The sequence below is a fragment of the Mauremys reevesii genome, linkage group 16, assembly GCF_016161935.1.
Source record: "Mauremys reevesii isolate NIE-2019 linkage group 16, ASM1616193v1, whole genome shotgun sequence".
In the NCBI taxonomy this organism is placed as follows: Eukaryota; Metazoa; Chordata; order Testudines; family Geoemydidae; genus Mauremys; species Mauremys reevesii.
In genome coordinates this window covers 27,719,717-27,744,041 of record NC_052638.1, presented here as the reverse complement: position 1 = coordinate 27,744,041, position 24,325 = coordinate 27,719,717, and the positions used below count along the sequence as shown (strand labels likewise).

General features: G+C 40.6%; 1 protein-coding gene and 1 long non-coding RNA gene across 3 annotated transcripts in view; one reads left to right on the top strand and one right to left on the bottom strand.

The window, feature by feature from the left end:
* Nucleotides 1–4,587: 4,587 nt before the first annotated feature.
* CDH5 (cadherin 5) overlaps nucleotides 4,588–24,325 on the top strand; it is a 49,052-nt gene continuing 29,314 nt past the window's right edge. Inside the window, exon 1 of one of the 2 annotated variants that reach the window (XM_039502750.1) lies at nucleotides 4,588–4,765. The gene's annotated coding sequence lies outside the window, so the exon portion shown is untranslated. The remainder of the gene's footprint in view (nucleotides 4,766–24,325) is intronic. The other variant, XM_039502751.1, reaches the window with a different exon arrangement.
* LOC120384291 overlaps nucleotides 10,826–24,325 on the bottom strand; it is a 116,026-nt gene continuing 102,526 nt past the window's right edge. The window contains exon 3 of the long non-coding RNA XR_005588735.1: nucleotides 10,826–11,604. This is a non-coding gene — a long non-coding RNA (uncharacterized LOC120384291). The remainder of the gene's footprint in view (nucleotides 11,605–24,325) is intronic.

Below are 24,325 nucleotides of genomic sequence, written 5' to 3'. Positions count from 1 at the left end.
ATTTTTAGCGTGCTAGCTTGATGAGAATAAGGTGAGAGCATATCTGTGCCAGCTAGGCATCCCACCCCTAGCTCCAACTATAAACAGAGCCTGTGTTTGTACACTGTCTAGTGAGGCCCCACTATGGAGTTGGCCTTTAGGCACCATCACGATAAATGTGATTAATAATAAACTAAACAACCTGCCCAGTACTTTAAACATAAAATATAAGCTTGCAAAAAAAAATTTTTTTTAAAAAGAGACACACTGATTCTGATTTTATATTGGTTTTACACCAGTGTAACTCCATTGATTTTATGAAGTTACACCTGATTTACATCTATGGAAGTGAGTGCAGAAGCAGATTGACTGTATTTACCATATTAAATGGAAGGTCAATTACAGGCCACTGTAATGTGTTATTCTCATTAATAAAAGAAAACCCATATATACCTATTAGGATTTACGTAAATGTCAACTTTAAACAGTGCTGGATGAGACAGACAGCTCTCAACAATAAAGCTAGCATTTTATCCAGTCCAGTAAAAAGACTATTTAAAAACTGAACTTTACAAGAGTAAATAGTTCAGCTCATCTGCGTATACTTCAACATCTCTTACATAAGGATGATTCTGAAATCTTAGCTTGTGATAGAAAGAGGTGCTGCTCTGAACCAGATGGCACTAAACTGACTGTGCTACACAAAAACAGCATGCAGAGCAGCTGCTGAACATCCAAGGGGCAAAGACTAGGAAGGGAGCAAAGCTGTCGGGGTGAAATAGCTGGCTACAGTTAACTGAAAAATGTGTTGTGGAATAAATGCTGAAGAGATATGTCATCAGTGGAAAAGGCTGAATGCTCCTTGAGGTAAAAGAGATTTACAGATGCAGACAGACAACTACCATAGGTCCTATGTGAATAGTTCAGCATCTTTTGCTGGCACAAAGTCTGCATCCTCCGAGTCCTTCCATTTCCTAAGGAACATTAATTCTCCTCCACTCTGCATGGAGCTCATTACTCGCTAAGGATTCCATGCATTGTCTGCACATTCCCATCCACTTCTAGAAGCTTTTCTATTTAAACACAGAGGTCTAAATTTTTTAACTTGTGTGCTTAAAGTGAGGCAACTAAATAAAAACATACCTACCAAATACAATTTTGGTTTGTATTAATAGAGGCATATCATGCAAACCACAAGAGATGATAAGACAGCTTTGCTCGGTGCTGGTTAGGTGTCAACTGGAGTCTTGTGTCCAGTTTTGGTCACAGCTGTATGGAAAGGATGTAGAGAAACTGGAAAGAATCCAGAGGCCAGCGACAAAGATGATCAAAGAGATGGAATGCAAGCCATATGAGCAAAAGCTGAAGGAACTGGGTATGTTTAGTTTGGAAAAGAGGGGGGAGGAACATGATAGTGGTCTTCAAATACTTGAAAGGCTGCCATAGAAAAGATGGAGAAAAATTGTTCGCTCTTGCTACAGAGGGCAGGACAAGATGCAATGGGTTCGAACTACAGCATAGCAGATTTAGATTAAATCTCAGGAAAAACTTAACTGTAAGAACAGTAGGAAAATGGAACAATCTGCCTGTGGAAGTTACGGAAGCTCCTTCACTGAAAGTTTTCAAAACGAGACTGGAGAGCCATCTGACTTGGATGGTTTAGACACAACAAATCCTGATTTTGGAAGGGAATTAGACTAGATGACCCTTGTGGTCCCTTGTAGCCCTATGGTTCTATGAGTCTACCAACATCTTTGGACAAAACACAGTACCTTTTAGATTTGCATACAATTACATTAATTTGCAAGCAGCCAGTCAGCAGGGCACTTCCCCATAGACTAATAGATTTACCCTGCAGGCCTACAGAAGAGCTGGAAAAAAACAGTCTAAGGGAAAACCATCATGCCAGCAGGTCTGGGAACAGGGATCTGAGCTTACATTACTGTCAGCATGAGCTGCAAGTGTTCAGCACCTTTGAAAACCAGACCATTTTTATTTAGGTGCCTCTACTGCAAATTTGAACTATGTTGTCCAGAAAGCACAACAGTAAGAAAGCCTGGGTTCAAATTGGTGAAGAGTATGCCTGAAAGGTTAGGAGATTTGTTTCTATTTGGATATGTATCCAGAGATGGGTTGTTTATCCTAAAATATCCAAGCTCATATTACCTCATAATAATCTCTTAAATCCTATGGGATTCAGCAGAAGTGAAATCTATAGAGTGAGAAAAGGGTCTATGAAAATTTAATAAGGTTCTAACACTTTAAAAACCAATAGAAAAATAATATTTCTTGGTTTTGTTTTACACACACACACTATCCTTCAGAACTCTGAAGCAAACAATTCTCCATTAAGTTCTATAGGATCCAAAGGAAAATATTAGTCTGTTGTCCCAAGACACACACGGGAAGAAAAGGCAAAGGAAACAGTTTCTCCAAACCTAGCCAAATTGTCGCTATGGGACTCCTCCAATGCCCACTAAAGCAGGGGTTCTCAAACTGTGGGTTGTGACCCCTCAGGGGGTCTCAAGGTGGTTACATGGGGGTCATGAGCTGTCAGCTCCATGGGGCTGACATCTCCGAGCCCCATTAAATTAAATCCCCCCCCATTTTTAATTTATGGGGGGGGTCACACTCAGAGGCTTGCTGTGTGGAAAGGAGTCACCAATACAAAAAGTTTGAAAACCACTGCACTAAAGGCCATGGAAAGATTCCAACTGACTTCTAGAGGCTGTGGATCAGGCCGTATATGACTGATCCTCAAAGGGATAGAAGTAGATGATGATTGTGTGGATTTGGCGAGACCTGGACTAGAAGTGACCTGTAAAGAAGACATGAGCATTTTTGAAAGGAAGGGGCATGAAGAACTATCTTATCCCCCATCCTTCGTTAGACTGATGGCAACAAAGATGATTCTGTCAGTCAAACAAATTTAGAGTTATTTACAAAAGTAAACAATATCTAGGATTGTCGTGTGCTCTGAGTACCAGAACCTATCGCTTAAGCTGCATCCTCAGCAGATAACTGTTTTCCAGTGAACCGCAGTTAACATCCTCCCCCCGCCCTTTTCTCTCAGCAATGAAATAGAAACTGCTTATTTTCTTATGAGGAAACCTAATTGTAATCAGTCTCCTTAAAGATGACTTTGAAAAATGTCCCCTCATTAGCTGCTTAACCTTCCTGAATAATTAATGTATCAAAATTTTAAAAGAGCTATTCGTCTTTGCCGCTGCACGTCATAAAAATGTGAAATAATGTAACCAAAGCCCAGTCTTCTAGAAAACTGGAAAAATCAATCCCATTACCTTTGCTAAATTGTGATGAAGAATAGGGGTGAGAGCGTATTTCACTGCAGGATGTTATTATTTAAAGTCTTCTATAAAATATGTTGCACATTTGGCTACATTTATTATAACATACCTGTAAGACCTCAAAAATTGGTCTCTTTTTTAATCTCATGCTTCTCAGAGTTTCTCCTGAATTATTTAATAAAGTAATTCCTCTCTGGCTTGTAGGGTAAAACGAATAGTGGGTCTACATTTTTTTCTTTATAGATAGGGTCAGAGGAGAAACTTAAGTATATGTTGCTGTCCCAGAACCGAGCACCAATATTCTATGTGAGTTCTAGGAGGGCCCATCTATTCATCACATTGAACTACCTTAAGTTTCATGGGTGCAATGCCCATCAGAGTCACTGTGGCCTGAAACTGGGAAACTCCCATTGGGCTGCAACAGAGGAACAAATCAGGTCGACTAGCATAATTCAAAACCACTCATTTGGAATGTTTAACTTTTCCCCTTCCCTCTCCCCTAAATATTCCTCTGCTTTAAAAACTCTAATGCAACTTGGGCAACAATTTAATTAAACAGTTTTCCGTTTAGAGTTTTTTTCTGGCCTGACTCTTTATTGCCTTGCAGCTAAATCAGAATGGCAGCGTTTTTGCGCCCTTCTTGCACAGGTGGAAATGAATATACAAAGTGCAGAGGAGAATCAGGCCCTAAATTGGAGACGTAACCAAATTCTGCTCTCAGTTGTACTGGTATGAATCCAGTTGCTTAAAATCTACACCACTGTTACCAAGAACAGAATTTGGCCCATGTTTCTTTCCCACAATTTCAATATACTTCAATCGAGTACATATTTTTTCATGCCACTAGCAAAGGTTGACTCATCGATTTTGGGAAGTAGTGGAACTTTATGGGAACACCCATATGACGGATGTGAGCTTCAGTCTTTGTTGTTTCTGGTGTAAAAATCCCGATGGCCAGGACTCACCAAAATGCTGAAAAATCCTGTTCCGCCTGAACACAAACATTTGAAAATAAACTGTACTGACCATAGTGATCAAACATTCAACTAATAAAAAAAAATTAGGTTTTTTTTTACTGTTTAGTACTCGATGTATTAAGCACCAGCACTGGCTTTGTATTTCTGCTAGAGTCCATTTCCCTTTATTCAGCTACTTATTTCTTGCTCCCTCTGAAAAGGTAAGCATAGAAATAATAAGTCTAAGTTTATCTGGTTTCCTCCACTCCTTTCTGTCACTGGCATTAGTAAGGCTTGGAACAATAACAGGATGCAGGGATGCAGGATGGGAAAAGGCTGACTCCCAGCTGGGGAACCTTGGAGACTGGAAAGCTGAACACTCCCAGTATTGCTTAATGAAATGAAAACTGATTTTTTGTTATTGTTCTTCACTCTGGGTAGTGCTGTGTAGATTTCTGGATACTGTTGATTTAGTTTGCCTAACTTGGGATAAAACTGAAGCTTCACTGACTCCTGAATCAGGTAAGGGACAATGGGGTGGTGTTGGTCTTTGCAGGTTAATTTCAAGGGTTTTAGTCCCTATTTAATTGCTTTGATTTTTGTTTAAAGTTTTCAGATGGGCTATTTACTTAATATTCTGTGCATTAGACATCTTTGCAGCATCCTCTGATCTGATACTGCTGTCACTAGTGCATAATTCTATTGACATCATAATTTACACTGGTGTGAGAAGAAAATCAGGTTCTCTGAGGCTACAGCAAAATGCTCCCACACTGTAAGGGGCGCTTAGACATTAAGAAATGGATCCTTTTTGTATCTCTGGTTCACAATGCAAACTGAGATACCAGGGTATGCGGTCACTGGCCTTTTACAATGAGACATAATAACAGGATCAATACTATAAAATGTACCTGGGGACCTTTCAGCTGCAGCGCAGACAGCAACAGGCTTACTATTTTGCCATTAGAAAACTGTACGCTGTGTTATATCTCGCTTCTTTTATACATAAATACATCGGATCAAGGTTGCACAGGCCCTTGGTGTTTTTTTCTTACTTAAAATTATTAAAGGAATTTTAGTGCTATTGGACTAAGTACCAAAAGGTTAGAGTTCTCATGCTCAAAGGCAGCCACTATGCAGATCTCACATAGCTGGAGCTACATTTGTGTAAAGACATGGGGTAACAGTTTCAAAAGCATGTAAGTGATTTAAAGCATCAGCCCCGTTTTCAAAAGTGACTCAGGCCCTTAGGAATCTAAGTCCCCATTGACTTTTAATGAGATTTTGGGGCCTAAGTGCCAGGGCCACTCTTGACAATGGGACTCAGGTGCATTTGAAAATTTTACCCTTGATCTTCCAAGTTCCATTTAACAGTACTTAGACCTTACAACTGGCTGTTGGTCTGGAAGTAGCCATCTCTGGCTCTCGGCTGTCCAAGTTTACCTATTTTTTGGTAAGTTACTTCATGGAGAGATCCTTGAAACATGAAATCTGCTAACAGGGCTTTTATGTTGTTATAACTATAATGTTTCATGTAGCAGGTCCCTCAGCTAACATACAAGTTCCATACAACTTTCAAAGACACAAATGTTTATGAATAAGAGAGGAGTCAATGCATCTTTGTTTCTGTTAAAATTATATTCTGTCATGGTGGGATTGTGGGGTGGACAATATCTTACTGTGCGGCTTGCCATGCTGTAATAAAGAAAAGGAAAGAATATGAAATGCAAGAAAAATTATGGAATAGGCTACTTTTGTGAGGAAACCTGAACAGTTTTCAGTCATTAAGGGTATTAAAATTGTGGTATTTGTTACAGGACCAGGTGTAGGGGTCAGTACTGAAGATGCTTAAGCAGAAAGAGATTCACTTAAACAGTTAACAGTTTGAAGATATTTGCCAAAAGAATATGTTTGCCTCATATCCTGCTTTTGTTGAAGGAGAATAGAGTAATTGAAAACAGGATATAGGTAAAGAGACTTGTATAATTTCTGCCTGAGAAGTTCATATGATGATAGCTTTTGCTGAGCTAGGCTATAAAAATATAAAATATTTCAAAGAAAAATTCTTCCTTTTTCCAGTGAAAAAATAGAAAAAATCATCCTATTCCTTGTCTGGGTTTAAAGCAATTAGTGCTTTCTGTCTGGGGAAAGGGATGGTTATTGCTGGTGGTTGTGTTTTTAAAAACGTTTAATCTATATTTTTTTTACTCCATTTGTACTTCATTGTGGTTTCTGATGTACAAGTATCCACATTCCAGATCACTTCGTAGTTTAATTTAGACAGATCCAAACTCAAATGGCAAGTGGGGAAAAAGTCTTTCCCACTGATTTCATGAGATGTGTGAAATGGGAATATTTTGTGACAGAGAAAAACATTTTAAAGGTATACAAAGTACTTTCCATTCTTCATTCCAGAGTTTAAAATGAGATGAGCCCCAACTGCTCAGCACACATGTTGGAAAGATTAGTTTCCTTCTTGCACTGTTGTGTGTCAGAGTGATTATTTGTGCAAACTGGAGACACGGAGGGTTGCGGGGGATGGGGGGGAATTTGCAAGGCACAAAAGGCAGACAGCCACTCAAGCCACATTGACTTTCATTGGGAGCTGGATGCTTATCTCCTACTTGTGCCTTTGAAAATCCTCCCAAGAATTTGAATTTATATCTGGATTCCCAACAGACCTTGGCTACACTCAGATCCAGGGATATGGGTATGGCCCACTATAAAGATAGCAGTTTGCTAAACTCAACTCTGGATTTAGATTTCAAACACCTACAACATTTTGGAGTGATCAAGTCTGGGGGGAATTGATTTAGTGTCATGACTACTGCAAACACCAAAACACAGGGAACCAACATACTGCCAGTCACAAGCAAACATGGTGATCTGAAGCCACCATGTCACCTACTGTGGGCAGCTCCATAGCTCTGGGATCCATTCTCAGAAATACTGCTGGAAAATTGGTAATCATGGCATCATTCCTTTCCATGTTTCAGGCTGCGTGAAACTCAACATAATTCACTTATCAGGGGTTTCCATTAACATTTTCTTGTGTTTCAGCCTCTCTCAAGTTCACAACCACCCATAACCCAGGTTCTGCTTTGAGTCTGGGGTTTGTTCAAACCCCCAAACAAACTCCATCAAAACTGCCAAGTTTTCCATTAAAGGCTACAACCTCATTGCAAAAACATAAATTGGTCCATTCACTGACCTTATGTTTACTCAAAAAGAATGTGAGCTTTAAATCTACCTTTTAGTGAATTTGCTCTGAATTTCAAGTTCGTAACAAAACATAAATCTGGGCAAATTTTGAGGGATGTGTGGTTTTGTTGCACACATTTTGCACAGCTCTCACTACAACATACTTCTCAAGAATATATTACTACCTCCGGGAGCTCATTGTACTGCATGAAATATCAGTATGGCAGGCAGAGATGGTATTTTGGGCCTGACCCTCTGAAGAGTTGAGCATCCTTAATTCCCATTAACATTCATAGGAATTAGAAGTACTTAGGAAATATTCAGCACCTTACAGAACCAGACCCTGTGTAAGTCCAAATTCCGTGAAACTCATGGAAGTCACTGAGCTAGAAAGATATATAGATATATATACACACGCATACACCATGTTTTGTCCTTGGCTGGTTCTGCTGAAAGCAGTAGCTGTTATTTCATGCCCATTTCAGGCACTGCCTGAACTTAGTATGCCCTGGTATATATGGGACTTACTATAATTTATATAAAAAATAATTTGGAGAAAAAAGTCAACTTTCAGCAATCAGGCTGTTGAGTCACTTCAATTCACATCTGAGTTTCATAACTCTTGAAAACAGTAGCTGCACTACGGAACAAAGGAACATACAGATCAAGGATATAATTTCCCTGAGGTATAGTTTTTTTCTGGCTTTCTCTTTTTAATACCTGTCTGTCTGTGATAGTGTAAAACTCCAGTCATTCAGTCATCTGGCAATTAACCTTTCTAGCAAAGCAACACTGCCAGCCCAAACATTTGATCAGTCTTTCTCAGCACAGATATATTTGTGTGGCCAAGTAAGCAAATGCTCTCAAAGGTTAGGACTATCAGGTAAAAGTATTACTAAATATTACATTTGGAGGTATGGAAACACTGAGCTCGCAGTGAAAAGCCTGCTATTTCAGAGGGAGGGAAAAGCATGGTCACTTGAGATGCACTTCAGACACCATATAAAGTCAGCTCTTTCCCAGGCCAGTAGAGACAGAGTGTCGTGCTGCACTAGCACCAGGGTCTCAAGTGGGAAGGACGGTTGCAAAGCCTCACTCCAGTTAGAGATGGGCCAAAAGCAGAATCTGACCCCATTTGAATTTCAGGTAGCAGTTACTATCTAAACCCTCCTATACAATTTGGTTCCAGACCAGATCCAAAACCTAAACCTTTAAACCCATAATACGGTTTGTTTTTTTAAAAGAAAAGCCGGCTAAAAATTAAAACAAACTATTCTTTGACCCATCACCCTCCAGTCTCTCTCTTACAAAATAACTCTTGGCCTTCCCTCAACACAGTGAGCCCCAGACAAGCTCCTTACATTCTCCCCACACCTCCCTCCTGAGATCAGCCCCTCCCACTGAACAAATCTCCACCCTCCCTTGCACATGCAGAGTTTAGAATAGAAGCTCCTGATGTCACAGGAAGCTCACCAGACTGTAGTAAGGCTGGGGAAGGCCATTCCTGTTCCACAAGGTATTTGGAGGAGGCACTTGATTTCACCTTTCAGCTGCCATCGCTCTCTTCTGCCTCGCACCATGCTACCCACTTTCAGCTTGTGCTTTGAAAATGTTCTAGGAGCACAAAAGACACCCTCTAATCTACACATGGGCCTGTGATTTCTGTTCAGATAGGTGTTGCCCTGATCATGCTCTCAGTGAAGACAATGGGGAGTTTGCCATTAATTGCCATGGGAGCAGGAGCGGGCCCTGTATGAATGGACAGCCTTCATACAAAGATTAATCTCCTCTGGGACAGAGATTCAGAATTAGTCATGCCATCCTATTTGCGGAACACTCCCACTCCCCCTTAGAACTCAGCCTGCATTCAGAGAAGGACATCCCCTATGGTACATTAGCATCTCCGTCATGGTCATCTCCCAGATTCATAAGATTTGTTTCAAAGTAAATGAAATTTTATCTGAAAATGCCAATTTACTTAAACAACATTTTGGGGTTAGCCTGAAGTACTCAATTTTTATTACTAAGAAGATTTGAGATTCGATTTCATTTCTATCTGTTTTTAGGAAAAACAGTTTTTATATAACAGTACTGTCAAAATTAAAACTAGGACCAGCTGATGTGTTCTCAGCTTTATACTACTGTGGTATCTAGGGGCCCAACTGGCAATGAATAGATATACGTTCACTAGTTCTGCTGACATTTTATCTTTCTTATGAAAGGTCAACAAATGCCACTGCCTATACAGCCAGCCAGCATAGGGTTAATAGACCTCTAAACACCATGAAACAAAGACTCGTCCCATATGGAAATGAGCAGAAGGGGAGGAAACCTTATGTAGTTTCCCTTTGGGAGGACAACTAAACCATTACAATGTTGCACGGAACAAAGTATTCTGTTTAAGGGATACAGTAGTTCTGTACCCTTGTGGCCAGAATTGCCACTAGAGTTTGCTAGTATCTTCGGATTCGTACAGGTCCATCTTCCAGTAACACTACTAAAGATGACTAAAATCTCTAGGAGGAGGAATTGAGTAAGTTTCCCATCGTAACACGCTGTCTCATTTCCCTTGTGCTGACCTAACTCAGAGAGGTTGTGAGTTGTTCCACTTTCCCTATATGGTCTCAGCTTTGATTTTTCTAAATCAAGACAAATGCTTCAGTTCCATACGAAATTTAGAACTAAAAGACCGGGCTAGGGCATAAACACTTACCACATATTCTAACATTAATCAAAGGTAGTAACAATTACCTCCTAATCATAAGAAATACAGCTAGCAATCTTTCAGAGTCAGAGAGCAAACCCACCTTCTGAACAGAATCAAGCCACAAAGCTTGGATTTGGGTCTAGATCTGAATAAGAACTTTACAAATGCTGGGATTGTTTGAGGTCTCAAGCTGTGGAAGTGGCACAGCAGCAGTGGCTGGTGTTCCAGATGTGGAAAAGGTAGGAGGCCTCAGTCTTGTTTCCCAGTATGGGCACAGGCCTCTTTGGGTACATCTATACCACGAGCAGAATCTGCAGCAGAGAGTCTCAGAGTCCAGGTCTACAGATTTAGGCTCATGGGTCTTGGCCTATGGCACTAAAAACAGCTGTTAGATGCTTGGACTGGAGCTCGGGTTCTGAAGCCCACCCCATTAATAAGCAACCAATATACGGCCACTTGAACTGCAGTACAATGTAACATGGTATCACCATATCCAACCATTCAGAAATTAGTCAGGCAACAAAAAAGAATGAAACTGACTTGAAAGCGAAGTCACAAAACATTTTTTAGAAAATTACTTTTTGCTTCCTGGCTCTTGAGCCTTTAGGCTTCTCATTTTCAAGCTTTTCTCCACTACCATGAGGGTAAAAAACTTTGGGGCGGGGTGGGGGGGAGAAAGCAAAAAAGATTCTCACAAAACAACATGACTCCAGGAGCTGGGGCTTTAAGAAATAACAAAATTACAAGACTCGCAATAAAAGCACAAGTGTTGCAAAACTGGTAACACTTCACTGATGTGTAATTCATAACATTATTTCACAATGCACAGTGGTCACAATAGAAATGGTACTGGGAAAGGTGGTAAATATAAGTGGGGACCAGGAAGTTCTGAAGGGTTAAGTAGGCATGATCTGTGGAACTGGTTGACTATCTCCAGGAAGTAAAGAAAAGATGGAGATTTGAGTTGAATGTTTAGAAGGGAAAAGATTACAGAGTGGTTATGTACTCAACAAAATACATTGTGGATCCATATTCTCCATACATTGTAGTCCCCTTCCTCAAAAGATATTTATGTATGTGCAGTCAGAAGTCTTTAATATTTCCTTTTCAAATTATAACATAATAAATTTAGTTATCCATGAGTATCAACATATAAAAAGCAGGGCTAATAACTGCACGACAAACTCACCGTCCCAGAGTGTCCCTCGTCTTGAAACCCAACATTGCAATACTTCTGCCTCCTCTCAGCCTCAGGGCTCCTGTGGTCTGGTGTGGTGACTTGGTCCTCCAGCCAAGTCACACCATAGTTCCTTTACAGGGTATCAATGTCCCATGTCAGTGTCCCATGACACTAGTTATCAATGTGACATTTTGCCCCTCCAGCGCTCCTCTTCAAGCCCACTCTTCTTTCAGGGTAGGGGGCTCCCAGTCTCCTTCCCAGCAAAACTCAAACCTGAAACGGAACCAGACACCACTTCAGCCACTCTGCCAATCCCGGGCCTCAGCTTGCAGCCCCTCTGTGTTCTCCCCAGCTCCTCACACCTCTTCTGCAGCCCCACCCCACAGGACTGCCTGCCTGTGGCCTTTTCCCTTTATCAGTGCCCACCACAGGAACTCAGTCCACTCCAGAAGCTTTTCAGTGCTTCTCCCAACTTTGGCCCTTTGCCAGAGCTCCCTTGTTGGGAGAGGATCCCAAGGCCTATTCTCTCCCTGGGCCTCCTGTCTCCTAGGTGTCTTAGAACCATAGGACTGGAAGGGATCTCAAGAGGTTAACTAGTACAGTCCCCTGCACTCATGGCAGGACTAAGTATAATCTAGACCATCCCTAACAGGTGTTTGTCTAACCTGCTCTTAAAAATCTCCAATGATGGAGCTCTCACAACCTCCCTAGGAACTTAACCACCCTGACAGGAAGTTTTTCCTAATATCCTAATAACTGGACCCAGAACTGATTGCTGTGGGACCCCACTCGATATGCCCTTCCAGCTTGCCTGTGAATCACTGACAACTACTCTCTGGGAATGGTTTTCCAACCAGTTATGCACCCACCTTATAGTAGCTCCATCTAGGCTGTATTTCTCTAGTTTGTTTATGAGAAGGTCATGCAAGACAGTATCAAAAGCCTTACTAAAGTCAAGATACATCACATCTGCTGCTTCCTCCCTATCCACAAGGCGTGTTACCCTGTCAAAGAAAGCTATTAAGTTGGTCTGCCATGATTTGTTCCTTACAAGTCCATCCTGACTGTTACTTTATCACCTTATTATCTTCTAGGTGTTTGAAAATTGATTGCTTAATTATTTGCTCCATAATCTTTCTGGGTATCGAAGTTAAGCTGACTGGTCTGTAATTCCTTAGGTTGTCCTTATTTCTTTTTGTATAGATTGGCACTATATTTTCCGCCACTGTGCTGCTCCCTATACAAAGAAGGTCTAGCTAGGTCTGCTAAGGAATTGTACCTAACATTCCCTCCAGGTGCCCATAGGTAGGCTAACTGAGCCTTCAGGCTCCCATTAGCCTTTTTGCTGCCAGTGTGGCATGTATGCATCCCATCACAAGCTGGTGCAGTTTTAACTGCAGTCTGAGAAAACAAAACTTCAGCACTTTTGTGTAATAAATATCGGTTATTGTGGATCATACACTGTATTTACACTGGGGAGATATTATGTTTCTGTTCGCTAAGACTTTGTTGAACGAATGAGTTACAATTGTATCTGCTGTAGGGTTTATTTTTAAATACATATGATAACTATTGTACACAAGTCTTGGGGTGTTGAGATTTTTTCCTTGCTCAAGAACATAGTTCGTGTTCCACACTAAACTGTGCTGGGAAGCCTCTGCACCACTCAGGGCTGTGTCCATTCGGAAACAGGAGGAGCAATAAAAGCTTTGCAATACAGTTCATTCTGTTGTACTCTGTATAGGTTCTTATACATTATTAAAATTGTGAAGAGTGGACCTTATTCTGCTTTGGCTTGTACAAGCTCTTAACATTCAGCAACAACTCTAGTTAATACTTAACCTCTGTACCCAGCAGAATTAACCAGGGGAAGGCACAAAACTTAGATCATTTCTAAAACACACACTAAATTCACTGCAGCAAGAACAGAAAATGGTTTGCAATATTTTGGCTGGAGTCCTTATTAAAAGCAGCCTAGCCAGGCAAGACATATAGATATAGATATAGATCTTTATTATTTATAACACAAGCTTTACTAAAATTCTTCTGCCACATTGTGGAAAAAGTCATCCCTCATGATTACAGTGGTCTCAGAGTTAAATTTCATGGCTGTTGTATTGACAATGAGGCTTTTCGCAGGAAGGCTGTGTACAGGAAAATAAAGATGGTCAATGTTTAGAGATTCTACTGGACAGAATCTCAATCCATCTCCCAGTCTTAATGAACTAGAACATTTGGAAAAGTTTAGATGTGTCAGCATACACTTTCCTAATTAATCAACAAGCCCCAGGGACTGCTGGATCAGTAAGATTATCGGGGCAAAACCTGCACCCAGCTGATAGAACAGAGACCACTAGGCCCCACATAGATGTTCTCCCCAAAACAGAAGGATTTTTAAAGGATTCCCAAGTCACTGCATTTAGAGACACAAGAGGCCTTGGTCGTAAGCAGCTGGAGATCTTGATACAGGGGATTTGCAGGAAGTCAGCTTGTAGTCCAATGCCATGATTAAGCGGGGTGTATTTAGAAGCAATGGCTAGTGTTAGGGGAAGGAAAGGAAAAGGCTCTAATTGTTTCAGAATTTCTATTAAGTACCAGCCTTCAGGAAATACATTCAGACCAAAGCGACTCTCCAAATGAGGTGAGGTCTTCTTCACAGATCACTGAACCTAAATTGCCGGATCATCATCCCTAACTACCTTTTCTGTTTGGAGCATATAGAGGATAACATATCCCTTGCAATTTTGCTCCCTCTCATTAGGTCACTGTCATATTTTTCTACATCTGTCCTTGTCCAATAAGTTACTAGCATTTTGCCTAACAATACCTTTTCCGTACCTTATCACTTCTGACGAAGGATTCAGCAGGAAAACATTGCTTACTTTCTATTTTTAGTGTGCATTGAATACAGCTCTTTTGTTCCAGAGTGATCTAATAAGACGGGTGGAGGTGCAAAGTAATCTAACCGTGAAAACACAGCCTGGAGTTTGATGGCATTTGGCCACTGTCATCAAAACGCTTGTGGTCAAAATGTAAATCTTGTGTCGCTTGCTACTTTTTTCCTACAATATTTTCCAAGCCAAGAAATCACATTAGTCACAGGTCCCTTGCACTTGCTGATTTTAAAAATGGAATCCTCTGAATCAACAAAATACAAAGCGCTATGTGACAGTATGAATAATACAGAATACTTTCACTTAGTGCTCTATATCAGAAACAAAAGTTCTGCTGATCTGTTTAATTATATGTGCATTAGCAAAGTATTCTGTTACTTTCTCCAGAGTCCTTTCTACTCTCAGATGTTTGCAGCCCACTCTTGGATGCAGAGCCGTGGATGCAGATCAGAGAGTAGGATTTTTTAGTGATCCCTTGGTCATGCCACTAATTCCATGCAAGTGGTCAAAATCCTCTGGTTGTGACATTACAGTCATTACTACAAAATGAAGGATGATGTCACAAATATAAAATAATGATCACTTTGGTCTGGTGCTATGCTAAGTAGTGAACTTCAAAACATTCAGCAGCTGGGTTCAGTCCCAGCACATGAAGCAGAGCCTAACCTTCTTAGGTCCTTCTTCTCCCTCCCTGCGACCCCCACCACCCCCTCACACACCCTTCTCTGCTCTCCTTCCAAAACAGATAGATTTTCCTCTCCTCTTTACTCCCCCTTCCTAGCCAGTACTACCCTTCAGGAGCCTTCAGTATCTTTCTTCAGCATACTCATGCAGCATCCTTTGTGCTAATAGATTCGCATGTGACGTTAAGTGCTGTATGCACAGGGAAACCCTGCACTGTTTTGAATAATAACGCTTGCTCCACCCTTTAGAATGTTCTAATCCGATTTGCAGATCGCTTCTGGGATAAGGCATTATGATATATCATTCAAGAGCTTATAGGGAACAAGAACTCTTAGTCAGTGCCAAAACAAATGTACACAGAATACAGCAGGCACTATACCTGTTCAGCCCCAAATGGGTTTCCACCAGTTCCCAAGTGTCTCCCTGGTCTTTATGATGACAAATTACATTTTCCTGGAAACTGGGCAAGGACATCATTGATTCTGCACCTGGCATGATACATGATCTGCATACTGAGAGAGTGAAATGATGTGAGATTCCTCAAACTCACCTCATTATGCAGCGGTGTACTAATAGCCTTTTGTGTGCGTCCGTCTCTTGGGACAGATGGAAAGCCAGCAGTCTCATAAAATCTGGTGAATTGCTTGCTAGTCATGCTGAGGTTCTCATATAAAATGAAAATAGTCGTCCATTTTAATGACAACTGCATTGCATAACTGATGTGGGGAGAAATGGGCAAGACTGGTTAATGCCACTACTGTTCATTTTTGTCATTTGAAATTATTTCATTGCCTGCATGATACATGTGTCACTCTTACCATAGTACAATGCCTCACTTCTCTGTAATAGCATTAACCCCCTTTAGACCATTGAAATGATTCCCAAAAATGTTAGTTTACCTAGTCTCTAGGACATGTGCTTCTGCAAAGTCTAGAAAAAGAGCCTAGTTCAATGAATAAAACACACACTATTCCATTTCCTTCTATTACGCTCACATTCAGGGGCATAGTGTGTGGGTGCTGGTGGACTGTGATATATAGCAGATCAGACAAGATGATCTAGTGGCGCCTTCTGGCCTTAAACTCTATAGCACCCTTTTCAGACAAGGAAGTACTGTTTAAAACAAAAAATGATTCTCTGTAAGTGGAACAATTGTTTAATTAGATGTTGTCTGTGCATGTAGATTTCTGAATAAATCTACACGGCTGTGTTTGAAACTTCCCTATGCAAGGCTATTTGATATGCCCTATATGACATCCTAATCCCATTTTGGTAACTACCCATGTTCATAAATACAGGCAAATAGAAGCATTTAAAAGAAAAAAAGAGTTCTGCTTCTGGTAGACCCAGTATGCACAAAACAAATCCCATGAGTAAACACAAATCTCCCCTGAAAAGTTCTGACAGGCTCCCAAGGGACCATGTGTGTCATCTCTTTCAAGCTTTCCAAGAATAACTTTAAAATACACTAACTGGCAAGTGGTGATTGCATTTTATTCTAACACAGGCCACACTCAGAGCTGGTGCAACTGCACTGAAATTAATAGAGTTAAGTCACAGGTAAATTTGGCCCTCTATATCTAGAAAGGAGGAAATCGATGCAGTCTGCTAGTCTGAAGAGTTCACTGAACTGTCACATGCTTTGGTTTTTGCTTCCACAAAGAATTTCATGGCTGTGTCAGACTTGAACTATCATGTTCCTCCTAGGGTTCGCAGTTTGCAATAAGCTTGTCCCATAGCCATAGGCATACATGCCAGTGTGAGGTGGATAAATTAATCAAAACACAAGTCAACCAAACGTAATTTTGTGAGCATGAAGCTAAGCCTAAGAGTGTATGCCAGCAAAAATATATTAACCGGTGTTCTAACAATAGGCCTTCTCCATCACATCGAAAACACCACAGTTCTACAAATAGTACTCAACTCCAAACACGCCTTTCAGATATTAGAGGTTTTAAAAAAAGGCAAGACCACATGCACTATTCATTATAAATCTAGAGACGATAAAGAAGCAGTTAGCGTATAGCTGTCCCCCTAGACAAAACACTAGTCTGAACTATCTCAACAACAAAGTAAATACTTAGCCCTGAGGAGTTTTTGCAGGCCAAATGAGAACTGAGATCAAGGTGGATTGCACAGGGTATAAATCAGTTCAGAATTAACTCCATATACCATACAAAAACCCTGCTGTTCTTTAGCACCAGTTGTCTCCAATATGGCTCTTGGTCTCCTTTTAATAGTTTGCTCAGGAAAGAGCCTTGTTTGAGTTGAAGGAATAAAATAACCTACTTGTCTCTTATGGAGTTCATCCCCATATGATACTGCAAAACTACCCCTTGCAGGCTTCTCATCCATCTAAAATAGATCAGAAGTGCCTGTCACCATGGTATCTAAGGCCCTGAGCCAAACCCCATTGAAATCAATGAAAAAACTCCCATTGGTTTCAAAGGTTTATGCCCCAAGTGTCCTCATCCCTGGCTCGGGAACTTTAATTCCTCTCTTCCCCTTCCCTCACAGTCTCAGCCATTACCCAGCAATCCAAATGAGAGAGATTGCAATTTAAAACATATACATGTGCTTACTTGGCTGCCACACATTAACTTGTTCAAGGAATTGAGATAACTTTAGTAGGTTGCAGTTCATGGCTGACCATGTGGGGATGGGGGTGGGGGGGGGAGGTGGGAGGTGGGGCAGGGGAGGGAGGGCAATCTTGGTGGTGCTTGTTGCTGAGCATTCATTCCCATTGCCAAATCCTTTCATCTCAGTCAAGGACTGTCAGCAAAATTGGATGTTTGCTTAAGATCACAGTTTATGGTATGTCTGTGCTCCTCAGTGTGGCAGCTACGCAGAGACTGGCTAGGAAAGAAAGGGGAATGGACTCTCTGGGAAGACAGACGTGAGCAAAAGTCAGTCAGTCAGTCTGAGATGGACAATCACAGAATGACACAAAATGTCCTCATTTGGGCTTGATGAGATGGCTACATTGCTTGGTGCTGTGCTACTCAGAGCAACTTCTCTCATTTGACTTTGAGCGTCTCATTCAAAATCAAACCAAAAGACAAAGGGCCCTGTTTACTATTCCTCTCCATTCACTGCCTATGTGGCTAAAATATTTTGGGCCCACTCTTGATGTAAGATAAACTCCTAATCAATTCAGCGAGAGTTCTTTGGATCAGGAATGCAGGAGGATTAGACCCTCAGACTAAATATGGCCTCAGGATTTGTCTTCCCATTTTAGACCATGGGGGGGGGGGGGCGGGAAGAGAGAACCACATAAACAGTTTATACCTACAGTAACGCGGCTACTTCTGAAGAACACTTTTTCCTCTGTGAAAAGGATCACACAAAATATCAATCCAATTTCATTAAAAAAATTCCCAGGAGAGAGGAAGAAAAGACCTTTATGAGCTTTTGTAAGAGCTTTTTTTTTTCCCCTCCTGGCTTATCTCCTTTACTCTGAAATTGCTCATTTTCATTCAGACCTTGAGAACACTTTCATTGGGCTTTGCTAAATTCATTCCACATTTGTGCGGATGGCTCATTCTACCTTGATTTGTTTTGCCCCCTCAGTGTTTTCGCCAGTTCTTTAGTCCAAGACTCAGCAAATCAGGTCCAGAATGCATACAGAGGACTCCCGTTCTGTACGGTCACTGGGATTTTGCTGTAGTTCTGGCTGCTGCTACCAAGCTCTTTTTAGTATTTTTTTTATCTGTCCATTTGCTTGGTGCTTTTTTTGACATTTCATTAGAGCCAGCTGGAAAACTGACAAAAATTGAAACGTTGATGAAAAACCCAATAGTCAACACTTCCCCTCCCCTATTCCCCTATCAGCTCTATATTTTAGACAATAGTTGTAGGAAGACCAGATGTCCTACTTCTGTTTGTTTGATCTACTTTCCAGCAGGCCTATATATGTTTTGCGTGTCCTGGGATAAGAAAGCAAATATCCTTCTTGCTATCCAACTTTATGAACATAAAGCCTGTGACTATATCTGATAAGCAATAAATCTTCACCATGCACAGCACATGATTGCAAATGCTTACAGCTCCTTCTTAACCAAATTTCTTCTGATGTGTTAAAACACCAGTCCTGACTGAAGACGGTTCCGTTAATTCAGAAATATAAGAATTTTTCTGAAGTTCCCAGGAATCATCTAAGGGATAAAACAGGCCTGGGAAAGTTCAGCCCATAAACTTCTTCTGAAAAATTATACAAGCACCTGCAAATAGGGGCCTAGAACAAAACAGTGTATTGCCTCCTCAACCATAATTATACATGGCCCTTGCTGGTTGGGACCCAGAATTAAGTGAATATGATGCAAAGGACACTGCAAAAGCAGCAATGTTGTGTGACCAGATTTTTAGAGGAATTATGGTTAGGATATTTAGGTACCGATGTATACCACTGTAGCACTATCTTTCTTATAAAAATCCAAGTAAAGACATGCTTGTTTAGGATGTCTCAGAATCTGTGATGCTACAATAGTTTTTAGATAGTCACAAACATTCCACAATGCTTGGTTACCCAAAAAGATTACTTTTGTCATCTGTAAACCAGGAGGTAAAAATGACATTCCAAAATAAAATGATACAATGAAGGAAAGCACCATGTCACCGATGAGATCAGCGCGTTAATCTAATAAACACAAAGTGACAGACCGTTGTCATAAAAGAAAGGCCAAAACAGGTCACTTCCTACAAATGCTCTAATTTCTGTATATTGCTTAGAACATTTGATGAGTGTTTTAATAATATTTTTATGTAAAAAAAAACAATGTTTATCCCATTTGGAATCTCAGAAAATGATGGTTTTGTAAAGTTATGAATGTCCCAAGACTCTCATGTCACATCATGGATCCTACCAAAAAAAGTGTTATTAGAGTTTAAAAAACTACCCAGTTAGCATTTTGCACTGAACTAAATGTACTGCCTCAGCTATTGCTACATGTTAAGCCGAAGGAAATGAAGTAGCTCATTTTTACGGTTTTAGACATAGTTCTCTAACAGAAGCTACAGTAAAGGTAACAATGCTCTTTTATTATAGTACTGTGTATAGTATAGTACATTTTAATTAGATTTGTTAGTCTTTCACCAGGAAGTGTTGTCTAATGGTTAGATCAAGGGACTGGGAGACCCAGAGCCTGTGGTTCTATGGCTAGTTCCGATACTGATCCATTGTGGGACCGTTGACAAGTCATTGAACCTGTAAGTGCTTTGGTTCCCCAATCTGTAAGCTGTACATACTGCATGCTGTATCTACGGTACTGCTCAGGAGCTTGAGGAGGCTTTATTAGTTCATTTCTGCAAAGTGCTTTGGGGTCCCTGAATGAAAGGTGTTTTCAAAGTGCAAAGTATTACTAGGATTGTTTTCATTTACTAAGGTTTTATCCCTTTAAGTGCTGCCGTTAAGGTCTCTTCATTACATAAATAGGGTGGGCACTCACCTTGTATTCAACTTATGTTGTTTAGTGGTTACCTTGCTGTATTACTTATTGCCAGTTATTCTATTCATGAGCCTTTATCCTTCAAAGTTCATAGATATAATATTAAATGACAAAGTGAGAACTTTTTGGTGCAGATTCTATATGGAAATACATACGATTACTGTACAGATAGACATCGGGTCAGAATCGGCTCTCAGTTACTTGAGTATAAATCCAGTGTAATTTAACTGAGTTCAGTAGTTACTCTGGATTCACATTGGTGTAACGAGCAAAATTGGGTCCAGTGTTTTTGAGCAACATTTCAGTTTACATGCATTGACCACTATATAGTTAAAGGTCCAATTCCAAGTCAATGGGAGCCCTTCCACTGATATCAGTGAGCGGGGGCTTGGGCGCTACATCAATTAAATGCCTGCACTATACGTATCTGGTAGTTCCAATGCAGTTTATTCTTATTACAATGCTGGCAAACATTTCTATTACCACCTTCAGTAACTTATAGTAATATTTTGTGTAATGGGAAGGTTTAATTTTTCTGCAGTTCATCATACAAGAGCTCAAACTGGTTGAAATATATTTGATTGTGTTTTTATGCCTAAAATTATAAATTTTTGGAAAAGAACAGGCATTTTCATAAATATCCTTCAGGTTCTCATTAAAAAACTGGGGGGAGGGGTGGAATCTACCATTTTTAGGTTGTCAACAAACAAACAAAAAAATGGTTTCAGGTTTGTCAACAATAACCCAGAAAATTCCACAAAAACCATTGAGGAAAAAACAAAAACAAAAAAAGTTGCCTTCAATTTAAATTTTGTATTGAAAAGATCTATTTTAAGAGCTGCTAGAGCTGATCAGAAAATTTCTGTTGCGAGTCTGATTCATGTCTGTTGTTTTTAGTCAAATTTCTTTCATGGGATATTTATCAATATTTTCCAGTTGGGCTAGAAATATTCTTTCAAAGGAATCTTCATTCCAAAAAAATCAAAATGATTCTCTGCATAAGATCATTGTGAGATATTTCAGCTTCCCTGGCCAAGGCAATAAAAATTGTATCAACGGCGACTGCTTAGTCATTTATTTAATCAACCATACATTAGATTTGGCTTACTGGTTTACACAAGACAGAGCTATAGAACAGTGCACTTGAGAGCCTAGATATGCATCTTTTATTTTTGACTAAACTAACTTCACTTAAGCATTATATTAACTTTAAAGAATGGGAGGAAAACAGATCAGAGCTGGACAGGGACTGCAAAAATTTTCTGAAGCAACCATCACTGAAACAGGACATTTTAAAGCCAATATTGCAGAACTACTTGCAGAAAGCAAATTTCTAATTAGTACAGTATTTACATGCATTTGCACCAAAAACTTGATTCTAAGGAATTATACTCTTCCAATTAGGAAAAGAAACCATACCATGTGATACGTGTATCTCAAAAGCAGCTTGAATATCAAAATCCTTCAGTGAATTCTCCACTTATACTTTGCAGGCTGAGAATTATTTGCTGAAATTATCCAGCACAATTTCAAATAATGAATACATTTGAGAAAATCATGATCTGCTCAAAGAAGATTTATGAGCAGAGAGAGAAGCTCAGTTAATTGAATAAACTAATTGTGAATTTTTTCCCTGCTCTCTTCAGGACATATTTAAGGTGCTTGCTTAAAATAAATGGGGTTTAAGCTATTGGTACAAGTAGTCGGACAAAAGCTAGACTGAGCCTATAGTCTCAGATCTGATGAAAGGAACAGCTTGGGAAGGAACTGTCTCCTCATAGCGCATCCTTTATTAGCCTCCTGTTCTGGAAGGATGATAGGAGGAGGGAGTAATTTACTGCAACATGTAAATGGATGCAGCTTACTCCTGCTTCTCCTGGCCCCACCAGGCCCCAAAGCCAGGCCAACTAGTCCTGGCAGTGGATGGGGACGGATTGGATGGACTACTCTGCCCTATGCACTGCCATCCTTTTGCTGACACAGCAAGTATCTGGAGAGCAGAGTGCGCTCCACCCCTGAGCCACACCCAAGATACAGATAGACTGAGCAAGGGGGCATCTGCGGAGGCTTACTCCCCTACTTACATGGGTATAATCTAGCCCTGCATTTTTAGCTGCTTGCTTCTGGCCACTCCAACATGCTGTACCATGTTGCATGGGGCGTACTTTCCCTTGCTCAGCTTCAACAACTCCTCCCTCCTGCTACTACCTCTGGGGTTTGTTGAATGAAATAGTGCACTACCTAGCCTTTCTTCGGGAATCTAACATCTGCAGAACTTGATCCTCATGCCCTTACCCAGTTACTTCTGAAGGATCTCTAAAGCTGGGACGGGGGCGAGGGCTGTGTTATACTTGAACATGAGTGATTCCACCCCCAACTTCAGGGAAAGGAGTTCCACAGGACTGGTTCACCAGAAGGGGAGGATTTTTTGCTGAAGAAGGAGATGTTCACAGACTAGCCAGAAATGAGTGTCTCCTTGCAGGCTCCAGCTGTGCTATGGCACCAAACATCACTCATAACTATACCATACAAAGGAACTGCAGAGTAGACAGTGACACTTCTGATTGAAAGGATGAAAGCTGCCAAGAAGAAAAGAGGAATTATTTTTGCAAGGAGTCCCAGGGTTTTGTTTTCACTATATGTTTGACTTGAAAGATATACCAAAGGGCGGGTACTAGCTTAACTGGAGAAATTGTTTTACAGAGGAAGGAGCCAGAGCTGCAGTTCTGAATCAAGTCAAGAGACAGCAAAATTATCTCATTTGGGGACATAGAGTCTGTTAGCCAGCAGCCAGCACAAGTGAAATCATTTTAAACTTGGGAGAACATGGAAAGAGGGATCTGCTGACTGAAGTGAAACATTTTGTATTGTAACCAAACTGTACATCTGTTTAACAGGTTCAGTCTGATACGTAGGTGACAGAGGCCCCTAAATAAAATGTAGTGTTTTGGGATAGTCACCACTTATTAAAAATATTACTGTGCTCTGCACCATGTTTGGGGTTATTACTGTAAACTACAGCAGTATTCCCCACCCACTCTGCCCCAGGGATGTTCCTTGCTTTTTCTTCTTGTATGTGTTCTGTATTAATGATTGACATATTGTATGAGGCCCAAATGGTGAAGGCCCCATATTCCCTCACAGAGAGCTCTGTGACAGCTTGATAAATCTTTAGAAGGATCAGGACAGTGCAGCAGGCCCAGAGCTCATACAATAGATAAACTCATCCACTCAGACTTCTCTGGATGCAGGTCTTCAATTTCCATGCCCACAGATCACCACAACATGGAGATAGCCAAGGTACTGATTATCTGTTCAGATTAAATTATTCTCTCTCTAGCAACTGCTCTTTAAAGACTGGGATGTTCAGAAAAGAGACCACCACTCTGCAGGGTTGCTGGAACAACTGGTACAGTAAGGGTACTGAGAGCCATGGAACCAAACTGTTGTAAACCATGTATATAACAGAAACCACTTCAAGCCAGGGGGTGCAGCAGCCCCCCTCCACCCAGCACCCTTAGTTCCAGCACCTATGCCTCTCTGGACAGCATATTTCTAAGATTAATTGAAAGGAAAGGTATCCTTAGCAAGGTGTTCTCTGGTAGATACAGGCCAGAGCCTCAAAGTTTGGATCCATATCTGAATTTCCCAGTGGCTGGCATTGGACAGGTGGTTTTGGTTCAGAGGCATCTCTCTTGCCTGTGGATATTCTCCTGTAAAAAGCAAAACAAACTAACGGGTAAATTCTTCTTCTTTAGGTAAGGTAGGAATAATGTGAAAGACAAGCTTCTCTCTCCTCCTTGTACTCTAATGAAGACGCTGGCCACTTAAGATGATAACACTTTCTGAGAGCATCTTTGTAAATATGTCAGTTCTAGTGAAGTTAATAGCAATTTAAGCTTACAGTGTAGTGTTTCAGTCTTCTCAACTAGCCATTACAATACAGCAATGAACAACAAGATAATTACTGTA